Genomic DNA, 9,050 nt, shown 5'->3' with positions numbered 1-9,050 from the left:
TGCTTAGTCGTACGATTTCCGGTTAAATCACGCATTTTCAGCTACTGTAACAAACATAGGACATAGTACGCTAATAATTTAACGTAGATATAGAGAAGTACCTTTAAATAGAGCTCAATTAAAACCTCAAACTATACGTCGTACGGAAATTAGGCCGTATGTAAAATCACATGCCTTAACAGCAACGTCAAAAACGAAACAATAAGCGCTCAAGTAGACCATTACCATTACCCTTGCCACTTGAAACTCGCAATTAAAAAAAATTTACAGCGTACAAGCAATTTCGCGCGTTTTCTTAACCGGGTTTCCCGCCTTTTTCATCTCGTCCCAGCCAGTTGCCCCTAGCTCGCCGGGCGGAGCGCACGTCTGTCGCCCCCGCGTCATATTCGAGCGTAAAAAATTCGTCACATTGTCGTTGCTTTGCACTATTTCTGTAGTGGACAGATTTGAACACATCGTGAATTCTGTGCGACTGTGATTCCCAAGTGTTGAGTGGTGTGGTTGTGTGTGTTATTTTTTTCGTGGAGATTTTGTTTCTTTTATTTTGCGGGAACTTTTCAAGGTACGTTACATTTGTATAGTTTTGTTAATTTTAATAGATTAATAAACAAAGTTTGTTGAAGTCACTGAAAATACGCTTGAAGCTTTAATCATCGTATTTAACACAATTATTTACGCTCATTAACTTTTTACTTTCGCCTTTGAAAATTCTGGCGTTAAATAAAAAGGTTTTTTTACGTCCTGTGTTCCAAATGAAGTAATTTAATTTCCCCCAAAATTGCGGGTATTCTGCGTGGTTGGCATCGTCGGGTGTTTCGTTTAAAAAACCCGACTGAATACACTCGGGTGAATAAAAAAGTAGGTCGATTGTTCCGCGAACCACGACGGTAATGATTTACAAATATCACCGCACCTTCGTTACGTGCCTGTTTTATTTTTTATCCCGTAATTTGAAATGAAATACGATATAATTATGGACCACGAATTTTGAGGACTCCGAAATGTCCACTTGGCTTAGTTCTGTAGAAAAAAAAAAATGTTTTGTAGGTAAAAAAATAATTTTCTAGTAAACTTTATTAACACATTTATTTAAAATGAATATAAATTGATCAATCTACGTTAATCAGGATGATGAGTTTTGAAAGAGATCGTAGTCCTTCCTCAAGAAGTAGCAATAAATTGACACCACGATTTGTACTGTAAAGAAAAATCTGATTGATAAAGCCAAAACCAAAGAATAGGCTTTCAGCCATTTTTCTTTCGCATGTCACGAAAAATACAGTTGTTATAAATATGTTTTTTGGAGCATGATTAAAGCTGTTAAGTTCTCTAAGCAGCCTAGAATTTTATGAATTCGTTTGTTTGAATTTCAGAACAAATTCACGAAGGCTACTAAGTATGCTGATTATTTTACTATTTCGTTTATTGGCTCTTAAAATTGGATGTTTTAAATCTTTACGGCGAAAGTGAAAAACTCGAAATTTTGTTCTTTCATTTTCTGTTTGTAATAATTTGAACATTAAATTTGAGCATCTTAGCACGCACACACTTTGAGTACTTATTTCAAAAAATCTGAAACGATTCTATGTTTTCTATGAAATTTGCTATGTGAGGCTCTCGGGAACAAACAGTCGGTCTAGCTTGATTTAATTTCTAAAAAAACACATGGTTTCGAGTTTTACACTGAGCGAGTCTGTAACTATTTTGCGTCGCCATAAATTTAATGCTGTGTATGAAGTTCCCAATCCACACGGCTCGCGTATGGCAGCTATGGCCCTCTTATTCTAAGAGCAGGCCTATGCTCTGCAGTGGGAGGTGTATAATATGCCGAGATGGTGATGAATTACAGAAATGCTCAAAACATAGGTACTGATTCTGAAATAAACTTTGCACTTTACGAATTCAACTCGCACTTAGCCAGACTTTTAAAATGCACTTTGCTTCTACACATGTTTCTTTACCTACATAGTATAAGATAAAGTCTCTTCTCGCCGTTTGTACGCTTAGGTCTTTTAAACTAAGCGATAGATTTGAATGCAGTGTTTGTGTTCAGTGTCAAGAAAAGTTTATAATGAGACATGTACTAGCGATGCATCCCGGCTTCGAACGAGTCGCATCTCTATTGCAACAACAACGAGAATACATTTACGTCGTTGCTGCAATAGAGGTTCGGTTTACTGTAGTTTTTGGGAGATAGATCTGAAAAATATGAAGTGTCTTGGATTAGAAGCACTTTTTAAATTCAATTAAACTTAGTAACTAAAAAATCCCGACATGGGCACATCGTTTTTACAACAACCAAAAAGAATGTTGGTGCCATGCCTTTATCTTAACAGAAAACAAATTAACGGCTTTGAAAGATTAAATAGTACGACCTTATCATTTAAATCAACGGCGGTACAATTGAGTCTATATTAAGCTGTTAAGACAGTACCTGAGCGAGCGAGCTTCGTTCAGCCTAAAACTCAAACATACATTTTTCTAGAGATATTTAAGACCTAGCATGATTGATAGTTCGCGCCCAAACATCCCCGCATAGCACATCGAAATTGCTAGAACCATTTTCCAAGATCCTGGAAATAAATCAAATAAATAAATAAATATCATGGGACAATTGACCCTAATTGACCTAGTCGCATACTAAGCAAAGCTTGTACTATGGATACTAGATGGTACAAAATTTCAAATGAAAAAAAAAGCGGCCAAGTGCGAGACGGACTCTCCCATGAAGGGTTCCGTAGCAGCAAGTAACATAATATAAAAGTTTATCTCGTTCAAACCAATTTTCCGTGGAAGTTTGCATGGTAATGTATATCAATTATATATTTTTTAGTTTTATCATTCTCTTATTTTCAAAGTAACAGGAGGGGGGGGGGACACACCTTTTACCACTTTGGAAGTGTCTCTCGTGCACACTAAAAGTTTAGAAAAAAATATAATTAGGAACCTCAATAACATTTTTGAAGACCTATCCATAGATACCCCACACGTATGGGTTTGATGATAAAAAATTGTTGAGTTTTAGTTCTAAGTATGGGGAACCCCCAAAATTTATTGTTTTTTTTTCTATTGTTGTGTGTAAGTCTTAATGCGGTTCACAGAATACATCTAGGTACATAACAAGTTTCAACAGTATAGTTCTTATAGTTTCGGAAAAAAGTGGCTGTGACATACAGACGGACAGACAGACAGACAGACATGACTAAAAAGTGTGAAAATGTTTACATGTTGTTTGATCAATCATGCAATCCGACTAATATTATAAAAATGCAAAAGTTTGTGCGTCTGTATATTTGTTTGTCACCCTTTCACGTCTAAGCCGCTGAGTCGATTTAGACGAAATTCGATATGCAGATAGTTTGAGTCCCAGAGAAGGACATAGAATAGTTTTTTATCTCGGAAAATTGCATAGTTCCCGCGGGATAGCGATAAACAAATTTTACGCGGATGAGGTCGCGGGCAACAGGCTAGTGTACCTTATGATATAAAATCAAACTAAAATTTACATTTTTCTCTTCGCCAATATACATGCAAAGCCTGTTTAAAATTCAATGTCAAGATAAAACATGTTTGCCACTAATTGTTGAACAAACAGTTAATGCCACAGCCTTGAACTCGAGTAAGTATGCTTTTTTACTAATAAAATAATAGAATGTAGGTAAATACAGTATACAGTGCAATTTGGTTAAGAACCTGAGTAATAAAACTCTAAAATAACTGGCAATCATGCTGAATTTTAGACTCTTGAAGCACTTGAAAATCCGCCACTTGTATTCATCGGTTGCCAGCAACTTTCACGATGTCGTTAGTCGAATCCGAAAGACGTCCACTGCTGAACATAAGCTTCCCCCTTAGAACGCCAAAACGAACGCCAACTCGCCACTTGTAATCAGTTGCCTGTGTAACTTTCACGATGTCGCCAGTCTATCTACGCTTCGTCTTCCGGTTTGTGGTCGCCATTCGAGCACTTTTCTCTCCCAATGTTTATCTCCCACTCTATCCCGGTTAAGTATTAATCACCTGTATTAGTGGGACACAACCAGGATATACGTGGAAGAAAACCACTGTGGGAGAAAAAACCCTCAGGTGGTGACCACAAATTGGAAGACGAAGCGTTGGTAGGCCTCCCACTAGATGGACTGGCGACATCGTGAAAGTTACACAGCCAACTGATTGCAAGTGGCGAGTTGGCGTTCGTTTCGGCGTTCCAAGGGGGAAGCTTATATTCAGCAGTGGACGTGTATCGGCTGTTGATGATGATGATGAATGATACACAAAAAATATCTTCAACTGAGATTATTTTTCGATTATTTTTTCAAATACTCAACGAATACGCACCAGTTAATTTGCATAGCTTAATTGCACTACTTGGCAAAAGAGTTTTTTTTTATTCGACTGGATGGCAAACGAGCAAGTGGGTCTCCTGATGGTAAAAGATCACCACCGCCCATAAACACCTGCAACACCAGGGGTATTGCAGATGCGTTGCCAACAGGCCTAAGATGGGATATCTCAAGTGCCAGTAATTTCACCGGCTGTCTTACTCTCCACGCCGAAACACCACAGTGCAAGCACTGCTTCACGGCAGTTAACGCATTTTGTAGGGTTATTTTGTGTATGAAAACCATGCAAATAACGTGCGCAAGATAATCTCTATCTCTTCACATCCATTATGATAATAGTACTATATTTATCTACTATGTATTAGAATGGGCTTTGCTAACAACTTTACTCCTGCCTGGGTATTGTTGCCATAATGTTGACGGTATATAACATTTTTGTAACTTTCGTTTTAGTAAAGATGCAATTTGTGCATGTAATAAACATGTCACAGTTTACATAAATAATGTGAATAATTTAACAGTTCTTTAAGCATTTACAAACTAGTGGTACGCGTTCAAGTGGTCTATCAATTTTTAATCAAGTTCCTATCAAATGAATATGTCGCTAAACTCGAACTTTCAAGTTGACAGACACGTCTATTGGCATTATTGTTTTATGACATGCAAACGATTATCAACTTTAGGGTGGTAGACCATATATTTGGTTGATGGTACTTGATTAATTTACAAGTTGGTATTATCAATTGGAAAAAAATATATTTACTTACACAGCTAACGAAAGGAGAAATTTAATTTTAGTGAGTGAAGTTTGAAGAATTCCCATTGTACCTAATTGTAGTTAAATCATATAGTTTACTCGTAATTTGAATTGAAGCGAAGTCGGTTTGTTTATTTTTTGGATGTAGGAGAAACATGTGGAACTACTTAACTCAAATAAAATTATTTTTCAACTAGCTACATTGTATGTGATAAACGGGGTCCATTATCGGCTCGCATAATTGTTGTAAGTTCGAATGTAATGTTTGTCAGAATGATCGTTTGACATAACTCTTCTTTCTCTGAATCCAATAATCATTCAGAATTGTTATAAAAGAAACCTAACCTAACTTAAAGTTTTCTATAGGATAACCATTTTAAAATTTCAGAAAAATTAAAATTTCGGTATGTCAAAAATTATGACAAACGACGATTCGGACAAATATTACAGTATGACTCCCGACTCCCCGGTTGACTATAGGCTAATTTCTATCCCGCGTGATGCAGAGGCAACAGCTAGAATTTCATAAAGGATAAACCGTGCCCTGACCGCAATTTTGTATTAATAAAATAATCCCGCTTTGTATATTATTGGGCACGAGATGGAACGCCGAAATTTCGATATTGCTTGAAACTAGCATCACCCTATTTGGTATTTGGACCGTGAGGGGAACGCAAAAAGGTACCGATAGAAGATCAGGAATAACGAATTGAAAAATACATCGGCTTTGGATCGCACCTATATTAACAAATTCCATTAAATTGAATTATTTCAATAAATTTTACAATAAAACCAAAGCACTGTGAGACTTCGGTAGGTACAATGTTGACTCTCAACATTATAAACGAAAGAAATAATACAATACAGAAAGATTAAAAAAGGTACCTGGGCATTTTCATTAAAACATGTAGCAACGGCGTAAAGTTAAAAGTTGACAGTTTGATGACGATTTGCCCCTATATTTAATATGGAATAAAACGTCACAAAACTGAAAATATTTAATATTTAACTTAACTTTTCATTAACTATGCCGTTCTAGCAACTACATGTTTATTGAAAATACCCACCTACAGTCACCTGCAGAGTCCAAAAATACCTGAGACGTCCTACAGGCCCTAGAAATGCACGCTTTGTTTATTTAGGGTTTTTTTTATCTTTGCTTCCTAGACGGTTCCGTATCCAAAGGATGCCAACGGAACCCTTTTACTGAGACTCCGCTGTCTGTCTGTCCGTCTGTCACAGGGGTCTTTTGAGTCGTAACAGTTAGACACTTGAAATTTTCACAGATTATGTATTATTGTGGCCGCTATAACAACAAATACTAAAAATAAAATGAAATAAATATTTAAGGGGGGCTCCCATATAACAAACGCGGGACATTTAGCCATTGTTAGTTACGCGGCATTGCAGTGCATAGTGCAGATATGCGGTATTTACCTATGGTAGATAAGTGGATTTGCACTTCCAACGTTTTGCAATTTCATCCTGTAACAATATATTTTCTATGTTTCATTCATTCTAGAAGGTTAAGATTCAATATAAATAATAATAAAAAAACATTTACTCAGTAAATAGGCCGCAATGGGCACTTTTACACGTCATTTTTTAAACTACCAGCGCTTTCGGAAAGACCATCATTGCCAAGAAGAATGCGCCGCAAGAAACTTGGCAGAAAGTCATTTTTTCAACATAAAATAATTACAAATAAAATACTTAAGAACTACAGTATACAATTAAATAAAAGAAAATACAATAATAATAATAATAATAGTATGGGGTCCCTTAGTTACAAAACTAAACACTAACTATTATCTACGTTCAGTGGAAGTGTAGACTGCTTCCACCGTCATAAATAAAATAAAAAATAACAATAATTTAATTCTGAAATTTACATTTATTATATTTAAATTTACATTTATATAGTGATCTTGAAAACTATTTTCAACACTACTTGTTGTAGAACCCTTTCACGAGATGATGTCGCAGACACCCACGGTCTTAGTATTAATACTACTGACAGATTGCTGTTTATTTTAAGCGCCCAATAAAAATCATGAACTGTCTTGCCTTATTTACGAGCGTTACAAGTAATTTTTTACTGTAAACAACTGTGCTAGGTCTTTGGCCGAGTACCTTTGTCTTCTTTCCTTTTAGAGTTGCATACATCATCATCATCACCCCAGCCTATATACATCCCACTGCTGGGCACTCCTGTCAGAATGAGAGGGCTAGGGCCGTAGTTCCCATGCGGACCCAGTGCGGATTGGGAACTTCACACACACCATTGTGTTGCTTCGTAGGTTGTGCAGGTTTTCTCACGATGTTTTTCCTTCACCGTAAAGCTCGTGGTAAATTTCAAATGTAATTCCGCACATGTTAAAAAACTCAGAGGTGTGAGCCGGGGTTTGAACCCACGATCCTCTGCTTGAGAAGCCATAGGTCAAACCACTCGGCCACCACGGTTTCGTACATAATATTTGTATACTGTGACTGTGCAGTGTCCGATTTTAGAACAGGATGGTCTGATCTCTTTCCGTGGGTGTCCTAATTGAAATTTCATTGTCAATAAAGGTATATCGGGCTAAAAAAGTAACCTCGACAAGTAAGGATGGGAACACGCTCTGAGTTGCTTCTGCCTTGACAAATTTTGCTCGCTCGCTTCGCTCATTAGCATTTTTCTGTGATAAGAGTATTTATTATGGGAAATAAAAATAAGGTTATGCAAAATTATTTTCGGGGAACCGAATATTCGGCGATGCAAAATTATGCGGCATGACTCTTATACTAAGTACATTTATGCAAAGTAAATAACAAAAATTGTGTGAAAAATTAATTTAAATCATCTTAAATTAATGTCCGTTATAACTTGTAGAGTTGAATTTGTTTCGCAAATAGAACCAAAAATTGCTGTATTTTTTCATATTATATTTAGTTATCCCACATTGTCATACAAAATATTATCGAATCCGTTTAGCCGTTTTAGTGTATGCACAGCGCACACGCTGTATTATATCTAAGTACCTGGGCGACCGAGCTTCGCATGGGCTAATACCAAGCATTTTCCCAGAAATAAATAAATAAATAAATATCATGGGACACTTGACACCAATTGACCTAGTCCCAAACTAAGCAATGCTTGTACTATGGACACTAGGCAACGGATAAACATACTTAAATAGATAAATACATACTTAAATACATATCAAACATCCAAGACCCGAGAACAAACATTCGTATTATTCATACAAATATCTGCACCGGCCGGGATTCAAACCCGGGACCTCAAGCTTCGTAGTCAGGTTCTCTAACCACTTAGCCATCCGGTCGTCAAATAAAACCAAGCTAAATCGAAAAAGTGTTAAATAAAACATTACTTAAATTAATAAAATCAAAAAACCCGACTGCCAAAACTAAAAGGAAGAAAATAAGCCTAGTGGTCTAGAACTCTGTTAAGTAGCTAATTTAAACTTCAACAGTCGGGACCCATTTAAATCGTGACGCTCAAAAACTTTTAGTAATGGGTCCCGACTGTTGAACTTTAAATTAGCTACTTAACAGAGTTCTGACCACTAGGCTTATTTTCTTCCTTTTAGTTTTGGCAGTCGGGTTTTTTTCATGTGTATCAAAGAATAATACAAAAAGAAAAGATCCCACGGAATGCAGCCAAAGTTGCGGGCAATAGCTAGTGCCCAATAAAACATCACAAGAGCTAAAAATTGCACTTTAAATGCCCCGCTTCCGTCCAAAAGCAATCTAATGAATTTTTCATAATTTATTGCGCGAAGATAAAATTGAATTAAAGCTGTAGATTTTTCAGCTGAAGTAATAACTTAAATCCATGGAGGAATTAATCAACAGAGTAGAAATAGAGTATGATTTGATTTAATTTAGCTTTAATAATGCGGCGATTGGCTGCAAAGGCAATAATTTAATTATATAATGTGGGTTAA

At 36.4% G+C, this 9,050-nt stretch overlaps 1 protein-coding gene across 2 annotated transcripts in view; it reads left to right on the top strand.

Moving 5' to 3' along the window:
* The first annotated feature begins 339 nt into the window (after positions 1 to 339).
* The window catches only part of LOC141442402 (octopamine receptor beta-2R-like), a 293,615-nt gene continuing 284,904 nt past the window's right edge, over positions 340 to 9,050 (top strand). For both annotated transcript variants that reach the window (XM_074107378.1, XM_074107377.1), the window contains exon 1: positions 340 to 562. The gene's annotated coding sequence lies outside the window, so the exon portion shown is untranslated. The remainder of the gene's footprint in view (positions 563 to 9,050) is intronic.

This window comes from Choristoneura fumiferana, chromosome 25 (genome assembly GCF_025370935.1).
Source record: "Choristoneura fumiferana chromosome 25, NRCan_CFum_1, whole genome shotgun sequence".
Lineage (NCBI taxonomy): Eukaryota > Metazoa > Arthropoda > Insecta > Lepidoptera > Tortricidae > Choristoneura > Choristoneura fumiferana.
Note: the sequence above shows the minus strand (reverse complement) of the source record. Positions and strands in the feature narration are given on the sequence as shown.